At 45.3% G+C, this 13,069-nt stretch overlaps 1 protein-coding gene across 1 annotated transcript in view; it reads left to right on the top strand.

Moving 5' to 3' along the window:
• Window positions 1-4,734: 4,734 nt before the first annotated feature.
• ARHGAP1 (Rho GTPase activating protein 1) overlaps window positions 4,735-13,069 on the top strand; it is a 246,482-nt gene continuing 238,147 nt past the window's right edge. The window contains exon 1 of the mRNA XM_085646663.1: window positions 4,735-4,869. The gene's annotated coding sequence lies outside the window, so the exon portion shown is untranslated. The remainder of the gene's footprint in view (window positions 4,870-13,069) is intronic.

The following is a 13,069-nucleotide window of genomic DNA, read 5'->3' on the forward strand; positions in this document are numbered from 1 at the left end:
TATGATCCCATTGACACATTTCATGAGTGCGTTACCAAGTCACTATGTACTCTCAGACATAGTAAGAAGAAAAACTTCTGTAACAATTTAACATACACACAAAGGCAGTCACTCAAATCATTGACTGAGGACAGTAACATCATCATCCGCCCTGCGGACAAGGGTGGCAATGTTGTCATTCTAGATAGGGACAGTTACATCACAGAAGCAATCAGACAACTCTCTGACACCAGATACTACGAACATATAAGGGTGGATAAATACAACACCAGCATCACACTTTTGTGGGACAAGCTCATCACTTGGAGAGAGAAGGGTTTACTTGAATGGGAAGAATACACCTACTTGAAAAATGATCATCCCATCCTTCCAGCCTTATACCTGTTACCTAAACTGCATAAGGACCCCATTAATCCCCCTGGGCGCCCCATTGTTTCCTCCAGAGGCAGTGTATCAGAACGCGTCTCTAAATACATTGATCATTTTCTTAGAGACTATGTCAGCAATTTACCCAGTTACATCAGGGACACGAAAGACTTCCTCAAAAAACTAGGTGACATCACATGGGAAACCAACTCTTGTCTCATCACTCTAGATGTCCAGTCACTTTACACCATTATTGACCACCGTCAGGGCATAGAGGCGTGTGAACACTATCTTAAAACCAGACCCCTACGCCTCAGAGACCACAGTACGATGATTATTGAGATGATCCATTATTGTCTCACCAACAATATTTTCCTGTTCAATGGTGAAATATATAGACAGGTGGTCGTTATTGCTATGGGTTCTTGCTTTGCCCCTAGTCTGGCCAATCTCTTCATGGGATTGTGGGAGGAGCAAGTATTTTCCAACCCTGAATACAAACAAGATCTCGACCGAATCACCACATGGATGCGCTACATCGATGACTTGTTCGTCATATGGAATGGCAATGAAGAACAAGCCATCAACTTTATTGACAAACTCAACATCAACGACAACAATATTATTTTGACTTGTCACATCAGTAAAAACAGTGTGGAATTTCTAGACGTCAGAGTAGAGATCATTGATAATTCCATACAGACTACCCTGTTCAGAAAAACAACTGCAGGGAACAGTGTCTTACATGCCCTCAGCAGTCACCCTGAGACACTCAAATGGAGTATTCCTTACGGTGAGCTGTTGAGGGCAAAGAGAAATTGCAGTACCCCAGCAGCGTACGAAAATACCAGCAGAGAGATGATGTCACGTTTTAAACTTAGGGGTTACCCCAATTGGGTTCTCCGGAGAGCCAAAGAAAGAGCAGACGCCATACCCAGGGATCTTACCATTTCTGACAAACCAGTTGAAACCACTGATGACAGTAATGAAACCACCAGGATGATTATGACTTTCAACTCAGATTCCAACAACATACATAAAATCATAGCCAAAAATTGGGATATCCTCAAGTGTGACAACACCATTGGTGAGACCATCCCCAATAGACCCAGCATCACCTACCGCAAAGGCAGGAGTATCAGAGACATGGTAGTGAGAAGTGATGTCACCATATATCCTACCAGACAGCAACATGGCCTTGAGGGATTCTATCCTTGCGGACACTGCAAAGCCTGCAAGAACAGTAAGTTCCGCAATAAACTCAACTACAATGGCATCACCAAAGAAATCAGGGAATTCTTGACATGTAGCACTACTTTTGTCATTTATGCAATAGAGTGTCCCTGCTATCTGTGGTACATTGGAAGCACCACGCTTCCTGCAAAAAAACGTGTCCTTGAACACTACAGAGCCATAATTCACAAAGACGAGAAATATCCAGTGGCTCGTCATTTCAAAGACAAACATTTCTCCAACCCCGAACTCCTTACTTTTTTCATCCTAGAACAGATTACAAAAAATTCTAGAGGAGGGAACAGGGTACTCAAACTGAGGCAGCGTGAATCCAAATACATAGTTGAATTTCAAACAAAACATCCGGGGGGCCTCAACCATGATGAGGAATTATCTGTTCATTTAAAGGAATAATTGTGTTTTCATTCTTGTGTCATTATGAAATGCATACGTGATATGTGACCTTACTGTCTCTCCCTTTGCATACCTGTGATGTCTGCCAGACCTCAGGTTGATTTTCTTCTCCTCATCAGATTGTGTACCATGTACTTTTTTAAGTATTTGCTCAAGCAATTTTAACATTTTGTTTTCTTTTGTTTCTTTTCATTTTCAGGAAGAAAGGAAGGTGCCCTCTCACTGGCACTCACCTCACATGGGCCACCTACCCTTCCTTCCGTTCCTTCACCTCTTTGAGCACGGTAACTGATGAACTTTCTTTTCTATTACAATTGGATGACCGTGGCACAGTTGCATTTCAACCCTCACCCTTGTGCATTTGTCCAAAATTTATGGCATTTTCATACTCGCTAATTTGCCTAGTATGTACGCTGGTACGCATCCTTACAGTAACTCACTTGGGTCGCTGTAGACACTGCCACTGAAACCGCAACATGGTACTTGTACACTGATGACACAATAAGGCACTGGCACTTTCATTTAGCTTCTCTGCACTATGCATCCATTTTTGAAACAGTCCTACACTCTGCTTTATCCCGGAGTAGATTCACTACCAGTATACGCGTAGCAATTCTGACATTATACCATGCAATTTTGTGTCGCACTGCTCAATGGTATTTTACTTTTGTCTGCATCACTATATCAGCATTCTTTCCCCTTTATCAGTTTTCATGGCAATCTCTGATTGTAATTTAATTATATGCTATTTAGCATCTAACGTTCCAAGATGTCTGCCAACTTTGTGTCCACAGGCTTTCCTTTTGTCCTATGTTTATGTTCATGAATTACAACTTTATCAGTTACCTTGTTTCACACATCTTCCACGTGAACAAGGCTTCCGAACTGAAACGCGTTGTGGATTAAACAACCCTTTCCTGCATTATTCTTGTTTGTGGTTTTTCTCCTGAGAGCGCACGTGGATTGCTTTACAATTTTGCTTTAAATGTTGCTACAAGCTAGGAAAATACTAATATATATTGGGATTAGTGCGGGTTTAAACATTAGAATCTTCATTTCTATATATTAATTACTGTTATGTTTTGTTTTGCTTAAGTTGGCAATCGGGCCTACTAGGCCGCAGTACTTAAAATGGAGTTCGGAAGTGTCCACCGTCATGTGAGCGCGATGTCTACTGCGCAGACTTGGATGGCTCTGGAGATCTCCAAGCGACCTCCGACGAGAACCAAAATGTTCCTTGTCAAGGATAGGAACATGGAGCACTGCCAAGATGAAGACTAGTGTGAATTACCGAGGGGACAATGAAAGACCAGTACAAGAAAGCTTACATGTTGTTACTTCTGAACTTTTGCCTGTGAAATTACCAAAAAGAATACAATTGAGAAATGTCATGCCCGGTCTCATGGGAAACAGGCAAACCTGGGAACATTCAAGAGACTTACAAATTTCAGAGGGTTTAGCCAATCAGAACACTTTCTACCCCTAAATTGTTGCACATTGACCTAAAAGTAAGGGGGAAAAAAGAATATAAAAGGAAGGGATTTGGAAGAGGGGGTTGCTGTTGTTGTGGAGGGTTGATTTTGCTGGGTTGTTGGTTCGATCGTCCGGTCCTTTGGCTGAATCGTGGGGACTGCGTCGAGCTGAAGGAGATTTCCTGCTTGGGTTTATAAAAGGACGATTCCATCTGAAGGGATTTTGATTATTGCTGTGGGTGGACGGGTTCTTCTGGAGGTGGTCGCCAATGTTCAAAATTTAGGTAAATATAAACGTTATGTCAATTTATGTTAAAAGATCAAAGATTGGAAGTTGCTCAGTAGAGAAATTATTTGAACTATAATCCTGAATATGCCAACACAGAGTGAACTAAATTAAATAAACTAAAAATGTGATTAATAAGAAATGAGTTTGTGATTCTTTAATAAGGTATTGAAAGTTAACCAAATGGTTCCGAAGCTTTAAATGTGTTTTAGCTGGTTCCAAATCACCATCAACCAGTCCAACTTATTGGTCCATCGACCAAGTGGTGGAGTGCCTTGATGTTAAAGTTATGATTCTATAGGTACTGATGTATATGATGTATATAGTGTAAAAGAATTACTCCCGATAGGTAACAAGGTACCCCCACATGTCCAGCGCTTCTTTTCCTCCTGTGTGCCGACTCGAGTGATACATGCGAGTGCTGGTGTTATGGGCCCCACCAATGAATGAATGCGTGAATGGGTAAATGTGGTAACGAGTCTGTGAGTAGGGAGGATATTTAATTTGCCCTTTTCCGCTGGAGCAGCAGCTCTTACAGTTAGTGCAATGATGTTGTGGGTGAAAGCAGTGCGAGCTCCTGACAGTGCCCCTCAGTGGGACTCCAAACATGCAAATGACGTGCCCATGCAATCCTTGGCCTCTCTGCTGTGGCACGCAGCGATGCTCACATGAAGGAGGCTCTTGGTCATGGAAGCCTTGACGGTGCTCAGGGTAATTTACGAGTGTACTCGCCCGACAGTGTCACGCATTTGCCCCCAGGCTGTCTCTCTCACGAAAAGACGTGTCACGCACAGCGTCTGACGCATGGCAGGTGTGGGTCTCCCAGAGGCTCGTGCCCCGGTCGTATCCCAGTCCCCGCGGCCCCAAGAGGGGCTCGCGGTGCATGAGGTGGCCTCTTCGGCTCCACTTGCTGCAGTTTCTACCCGAGACGTTCGAGGGCGCCCACAGCCGGAAGTGACTCTAAGCACTGACGTCAGAGCTTGGAGGAAGGAGCTCAGGTGGGCGGGAGCAGCGGTCACCATAGAAACGGGCCTCGCTTCCGGTCTGAAGCCGGATGTGCTGGGAGAGTTTGACAGGAGCAGCGGCCGGGGAAGAGAGGTGAGAGGGAGGGGCTGCACCGAGGGGGTGTGTGTGTTGAGGGGCTGCACGAGGGGTACGGGGTGGCGCAGCGAGTAGGCAGAAGGGGTGGGGGAGAGAGGCAGAAGGGGTGGAGGAGAGGGGCAGAAGGGGTGGGGTGGTGAGGGGCAGCAGGGGGAGAGGGGCAGAAGGGTCGGGTAGGAGAGCGAGGCAGCTCATGGATAGCATGGGCCGGATGGATGCAGAGATATCTTAAGAATTTTGGGGGCCCTAGGCCAAGCGTATTTTGGGGCCCCCTGTTCTGAACAGCTTTGAATTTATAGCCCAATATCTGCTCCTTCACGCCCTCTTTGGACAGGTCACTGGCCGTGCACAGGCACCCGCGTCCAAATTCTAAATGTGTTGACATCTAATATTCGGGGATAGTGATGTTTTTTTTCTATATTTTTAACAAAGCAGCAGCAGCTCGCTATTATTACTGCAAATCTCTGTGACACCCTCCCATCTCTCATATCTGAGATTCTGTTTTGATCTCAAAGAAACTTTTTTATTTATGTTGCATAAAACCCAAACATACTTTCTCTGTAAATTGTCAGTTATAGACTCTGGTACATCACCTAAATTAAAGGAAAACAATATCTAAAACAATCTTGTTAAGAATTATTAAAGGACAGCACCGCAAAACTGTCTGCAGAACCGATCTGGCTCAATCAGGGACCCCAGAAATGCTGGGGCCCTGGGCCAGAGCCCACTTTGCCCATGCCTTAAAACGTCTCTGGATGGAGGAGAGAGATGGGGAGGAGAGGGGGCGAGGTTGGAGGTGGCCTGGGATGAGAGAGGGGCGCCGTGTTAGATGCTGGGGTGGGGCAGGGGGGACCATACATGTTAGGGGGGAGAGAGGGCAGCGGGAGGAGAGGGCACAAGAGATGTCAGGGTAGAGAGGGTCCCGGGTGCATAGCTGCAAGGTTTCGGATTGCTATGTGTGACATTCTTGTTGGTCGTGGGAGCATGTTGACAGCGCAATCCCCCAGCCATATCACATTCCAATGCGGCTGTGCTGAACACTGTGTGCGGGGGTTCTTAACACCACATGTGTCCGTGGGACGTGGGTGCAGCTGTGCTGAACACTGTGTGCGGGGGGGGGGGGTCTTAACCAGTGGTCGAAGTGGGGAAAAAAAAGTAGGGGAACTGTGGGCGGAGCATCAGGGGGCGGGAATATTCCGAGGATTGGGTCAGTGGGCGGAGTCAGAGGTGTGGCTAGAAAGAGCAAAACATCCCAATTTTTAGTATGTTTGGCATTTCACTGACGAGTTACAGCTTATAATGTTATTTAATGCAACCAATAGATACACGTTTATTTGAGGTTTAATAGATGAGTTGTTGACATTAAAATACATTTACAATTTGGGATACGTATTCAATCACAGAATGTCCCAAATACGCATATAGATGGAATCATAAGCCATTTGTGTCTGAGCCATGCAGTTTCTTTCATTAGCACTTCCCCTCCCTTTTTCTAACCAATTCTGAACATAACATTTGGCTTTAGATTCGATGACAGGAAGCCCCACGTGTTGGGGAGCACTGTTGATGACATCATTCTGTGCCCCACGGTCAATGCAAAATTGTATTCATGTGTTTTTACATGCTTCAAGCAACATGTCATGAAGCCAGCATTCGATGCCTCTTAGTTTCCTGTTATTGTATCTAGACCTAGCGCTCTAAAACAACCCAGACCTGTTGGTTTTGCAGATGTTTTTAGCAGTATCAGATGAATGAGATACAACTATTTTATGAGTAGTTTGTGTAATTACCACTCAAGTTAGATAGCAATCAGAATTGCAAATGCATCAATTCTGAAATTATGAGACTCAAACATTGGTAGAGTCAAAAATAGGTAGTGGTCCTCCAATTATTTCAATCAGTTATTTTCTCCCCTACAGGCTACTATCCTCTGCAATCACTATTAGACACCTTCCTCCTTTGTCTCTCCATTAGCACTGTAGGTGTCTAGGAATACCACCCACCAGAGACTGCAGGAGAGAAGTTCAAACATTAATGGCAAAATATCCTAGTTTGCAAATGTTTTCCACATAATTAGAACTCTGCCGTGTTTGCCACATAAAGCACCATCTGCTTCATAAGCTGATGGTTTTACCTAAAAATGTGTTTGTATCTCAAATGGATCAAAACAACGTGACTTGTGTTGCTGTGAAGTGGAGGGCCCTTTACAAAGGTTGACTGGTCACGTTCTCAGGGCTGCTATTAATGAGGCGAAAGCTTTGCAGAGACTGTTAGTATGTGTAAAAATTTCAAAATAACAAAGTATCAGAAAATGTACCACATTAAGCTGCAGTCTTTCATTGCTGCATAATTTAGTCAACACTGCAACATAATTTTGCCCTCCATTACAGCGTAATTGCAGCGGCCCAAAAGCAGGCAGCACATATTAAAAGTGCTGGCTGCTTGAAGCAAAGAGACACAGTGAAGTTTGAGAACTTAGGGACATATTTACGGGAATGGTGGTGCAACGCATCAAGTTACTTTGCTGTGCTGCCCTGCGTCACAGGGAAAGGGCAGAAATGCACTGTATTTATCCAATACGGTGCATGCCTACCTTTTCCAAGTGTGCTGGTGCCGTTTTGTCAGCCTAGCGCCAACGCAGGCACCCTTGCCCCATGGTGCAAGGGTACCTCCGTTGCATGCAGCATTGTTTTTGTGCACAAAAGCAAACCTGAGAGGCTTTTTCTTCTTTGTATGAGTGCTGCACATATAGAAAGAGGAAAACAGGGAGAAATAAAGATTTTTCTCCTTGTTGTGCCTCCCTAGGGGAGGCGTAAGATTTTGAATCCATCCCAGGTTTACAAGTCTTTGTAAATCTGGGAATGCATAAAAAACGTGAGAGTTGAGTGGGAACACCCACTGCAACGCCTTCCTTGTGCAGAGTAAGTCAAAGCAGCAATTTGTGCTGTGTTGCATTACTCCATATTTATGAAACCATTCAAAGCCATGCAAAGTGACTTTGCGTGGCTTCATAAATATGACTTGCAGATTTGTGACGTGCATTTACCACGTTCCGTGGTGCAAGCATGACGCAAGGCCCTTGTAAACATGCCCCTTAGTCTGGTGTGCATGCAAATCCTGCATTGCCAATCCCTGGTGAGTTGCATTAATACTGCTGGAACAAGGCCAATGGAGGCACCTATGTGTGAGGCGGACTGGCCTCAAGGGTCCTGTGACCTCAGTGACAAAGTCACTGCTGTTCTAGGGTGTGCTGCATCATAGTCCTGTCTGGAAGACTGTAGGTGAACTTCAGTATGGATTGTGATGGACAGGCCTTCAAGGTTAACCCACACTGGCCACCGGTAGGGTCCACTTGCTGGTGCTTAGAGACCAGGGCTTCTATGGTCTAGTATGGCCTTCTAAGGTCTAGTAGGGGAATGTGCTCCCTCAGGAGAGTGGTCTGGTGGACTGGTCATGAAGCCCGATTCCCCAGATCCAGATTTGGTAGCTCTGGCAATAGACAATACTCCAATCTCTCTCCAACAGGAAGATCAACCACCAGAGATATAAATCTTGACTCTTTTATTGTTGCCTGAAATCTGCTGGGCTTCCAAGGAATCCTGCAGTGATTTTTGCGTTTTTGAGAGTGAGAAGTGAGTCATTGTGCTGGACAGCCCTGCGGGTTTTGTTACTGGGGGTCGATTTTGCAGCCTCCAGTAATAAAACCAGATGCCCAGTACACCAGCCCGGCCTTGGAGCCAGGGCTTATTTGTTTTCACAGTCAGACCCTGGATGGGGCTCACAAGGGGCTCTGGTGCTCCGGTGTCACAGAAATGGACACCTCGGGCTGCTTTTATGTTATATCCTTGGAACAGGGTAAACAGTATTTTCAAAAAGACCACATCCCTGAACATAGACAGAGAAGCAGTACACATTTTATAAAATATAATACGGAAAACAGCAGATAAGACATTAAACATTTTCCACATTTATTTTTAAAACGCGCCAAGGTTTGAGCACAGTCTGCCACGAATTCCAGTCCTCTTCCTTTCCGTGTGGTATTGTCAGTCTGGGTGCAGGGCCGGCTTTAGAGCTGGTGGCGCCCTGTGCGACAATGTTTGTTGGCGCCCCCCCCCAATGACCACCTCCACCACGGATTCTCTCACACAATCAATCATACATGTGTAAATCAGTGTATATGAAATGTTACATAACCCAAAGGACTAAAAGTGTAGGAGTCACATGTCATCCATACTAGTATAGTTTAAGAGTTCTTGGTGTGGAGAAGCACAAACTCGGAGTCGAACAAGAAACAGCATAGTTGGGAGTTTTCTTTAATAACAAGAATCGATTTCTAGCCCAATTAAATCTTTTTGCAACATTAATCAATGTTCTAATAATGTATACTTTGCAGTGTTTATGCAGTTCTAGGATGAAAGTTAGTAGCTCACTATTTTTTATTAGGACTTTAAGTTATAAATTGCAAGTAACAAAAAAGATGTCTCTTTTGAAAGCAGTAACCTGCTGATCTGGTTACATCATACGCACTCTGTAATATACTTGGTACACGTTCTTTGCAGCAGGCATATTAACCCTCTGCACTAACTTCACCGAAGTCAAAACCTCAACTATACAAAATGCTCATCTCTCTCCAGGAAGATAATTAATCACACGAGTTTTATTGACATTTATGTGAGGCCTGGTAATTGTGGAGGAAAGAAACGCTGCAGCAGGTGCTTCAAAAGCACAATGAACTTTCAAACACGGGGCCCCCAGGAAGCCAGCACCCAGTGACCGCCCTAAAACCGGACCTGTCTGGGTGAGCTCGAAAATAAAGGGCAGATGAGGTCAAGGGCGGGGCCGCCAATGCGTCCTAATGTGTCCATTGTATTGGTCACAGTGGGGGCAGGTGGGTGGCCTCCTCACTAAATGAGGTGTAAATCACCGCACAGCCGGGCCCATCAGAGGTAGCCGGGTTTTTGTGCCGATTGATTGCTCCTCCATTGCACCACGGCACCTACAGTGTTGCTGGGAAGGTCCCTGCCCACAGATACAGTGGGGAAGGGGGAGTGGGTCCTGGCAGCTGCAGAGGCCTTCCTCGCTATGCAGCACACCGGCCTGGATGATGCTGTAGTATTTCTTTTAAGCTCAGAGCATTCCTGCCGTCCCGGGACGCATTTTTGAAACGAAGAAGTAGGGGAACGGACTTTGTTAAATTAAATAAGTAGGGGCACGCCGTGCCCCTCCGTTCCCGCCCACTTCGACCACTGGTCTTAACACCACATGTGTCCGTGGGGGCGCGGGCTCCACGGTACCGAGGGAGCGGGCGACAAAGGTTGGATCACCCCCCCCCCCCCCCCCCCCCACCACCTCCTCTGAATCACTACAGCAGCGGAGTCCTGTTTTCTACTTCGGACCTTTGAACACAGGCCGCACATAGGCGTTCCGGGACAAGCAGAGCCGCTTGGATGCACCGGCTTTGGTGTGTCGTTCCTTGGCACTATGATCCAACAGCCCATACCAGAGGATAGCTCTCTTAATGTTGGATATACCCCAGCCGGGAGACCTGAAACCTTTTAGAATAATCATACTTTTCTACGCAATTTGCCGAGCGGGATGTGGCCATTTTATTTATTTTTATTTTTAAAGTTTTATATAGCGCTAGCTTGACCCTTGGGTATCAGAGCGCTTTACATACATACTGTAAAGAAAAACAGACGGAAATTGCATTACATAGTAGGCAGGCAGTAAGGAAGCAAAACCGGGGATTAAAAAAAATACAGCATGGAAGATAAGGTGGTTAACATAGCCCGGTCACCAACTATCCTTGAATGTCAAGAGAGAGGAGTAAACTTGGATATTGAAGTCTAGGTTAGTTGACGTTGGCCAGGAAAGTATTTGTTAAGGAGATGGATTTTCAGGTCTTTTTTGACACAGGAGAAGGAGGGGTTGCATCTGAGCACTCTAGGGAGAGCGTTCCACACCCTGGGAGTGTTGCCAGAGAACGATCGGTTTTGTGAGGTTTTCTTTTTCAGTTTCGGAGGAATAAGGAGGAGTGAGTTTGAGCTTCTCAGCGTTCTGGATTGACCTGCTCTTACCAGTTTGTTGTTCAGGTAGTTAGGGGCCGGAGAGTGAAGGGTTCTATGTGATGCAGGCCAGTTTGTAAATACACCTCCCTTCCATGGGAAGCCAGTTGAGGGAGTTGAGAGCTGGAGTGATGTGATCAAATCTTTTTACTCCAGGTACGAGTCACGTGACATACAGACCCCCCTCTATTGGCCCACCTTATTATAAGGGTTGTTGTGTGGTCCTGAAGAAGGCGGACTGTCATTTCTTGTTACCCACCGAAACATACGTTGACTGCCCTGTGTGAGAGATCCCCGTCCACAACACCAGGAATTGGCTATCACTCCCCATTGCAACCTGTAGTGTGTGTCACATGAGGCTGGGATTTAAATGAATGGTGTTTGAGAGGATATGCCTGTTTGTGTATGAATGAGAGAGTGGTAACAAGTTATACCTGTGAACACTATTGATATATTAACTGTATAGTGTTTTTATGATAAATGTAGGTTAAATGTATAAAATAACCTTTCTTGTTTTGTACAAATGTGTTTTTGACAAGTAACAAAATTGAAATGTTTATGGCAGTCCATCAATTATGGCATTTGTAAAGCGCACTACATACCCGCGAGGGTCTCAAGGCGCTGGGGGGGGGGTGGGGGTGAACAATTGTAAACCATATTTTGAACATGTGAATTGGTAAGCATGGTAGTATATATCCACTATGGTTCGAATAAATATATTTTTTTTAAAAAAAGCCACATGTCTAGAAATTGTCTTGGGTCAGGTCATCGTGCACTTAGAGCTAACATAGAAGAAATACAGGTCAGGTGGGATTTTGTACTTTTGTTGTGCTTGTCTTTTCCGCCTTCTCCTAGACCAAAAATTAACCTATATGGATACCTTTTTTTTTATTTGAGAAGCTTGGCTAAATGACATTTCTACTGGACTCAGTTTCCTGCTTCCTCTGGCCTGACAGACCCCTGACCTCGCCCAGTATAGTGCTTGCAACAACCTAAACCCGTCCTCTGGTCCTTAACTGAATTTAGTCATGCAATCTTCTCTCGTTCTCAACAGCCACATCCCACCTCCCTAAAAATAGAGGCCCCCAGACATCTGTAGACCTATGTCACTCCAACTACCAAACCAGAATCAGTCAAGCATGGGGGGGGGGAAGCTCTGGATTGTGACTTGAGGGCTATTTCGACCTTGTTCAATCCAGGGGTCTCCAACCTTTTCTGTAATAAGAGCTCCTTAAGTTCAGTGAAAATTACCTTGAGCTGCTAAAATTATTTGTGCTGGTATAGTGACCAGATCAGACAAATTACATTATTGGCCACAATATTCAAAAGAAATAGCAGGGATATCGCCTATGTGCATCAGGGTTGCTGGGCCGTAATGTAAAAGGTGTCAATTTTTTATTCCTCTACATGGGTAATAAATAACAGCCATAGCTGCAATGCACCTGGTACTAACCTACTTATATTGGTAATGTCTCCTCTATGACACATGATTTATCACTCAAATACAAGCTGTACATATATTTTGGAAATTGTTATTTTTCTGCAAACCTCCGCTTACCCCATGCACATCACTAGAAACACACTCTCCCCAATGTTCACAGCCAGCGACAGTCAAGTATAGACATGCCACCGAGCTCGTCTGGACTGACCATGCCATCGTCCACTTCACTATTGTGGGATCCCCCAGCACTACCCCAAGCCACCAAGCATGTCACATCGCAGCTGGAACTAGACCTCGGAGAACCAATGGACTTATGCCCACAACACCTCCTGCCCTCACACCGCAACCAACCTGGAGCAGGCGGTCAAGAACTTCTCTGCCTGAATCATTGACTGCGCCTGCCGTCGCCCCTGCAACAAACCCACCAGGCAAAAAAAATCCTCCAAGCCAGTTGGTGCACAACAGAACTGAGAACCATGATGCGCATCTGCAAATGACTCGAAAGGAAGTGGCGCACCAGCAGGGAGTCCATGAATCTAACCACACCCAAAACTAGCCTTAACCAATACCACCAACTCCTGGAAAAGACTGCATATGATTCTGAACGCAGTGGCCAGACCCATTCCAGACCTCCCTAAAAGGACCCACAACCACCTCAAGAAGCTCCATTAGCTACCAATACAGAAGAGAT

The sequence above is a fragment of the Triturus cristatus genome, chromosome 3_1 (assembly GCF_964204655.1).
Source record: "Triturus cristatus chromosome 3_1, aTriCri1.1, whole genome shotgun sequence".
In the NCBI taxonomy this organism is placed as follows: domain Eukaryota; kingdom Metazoa; phylum Chordata; class Amphibia; order Caudata; family Salamandridae; genus Triturus; species Triturus cristatus.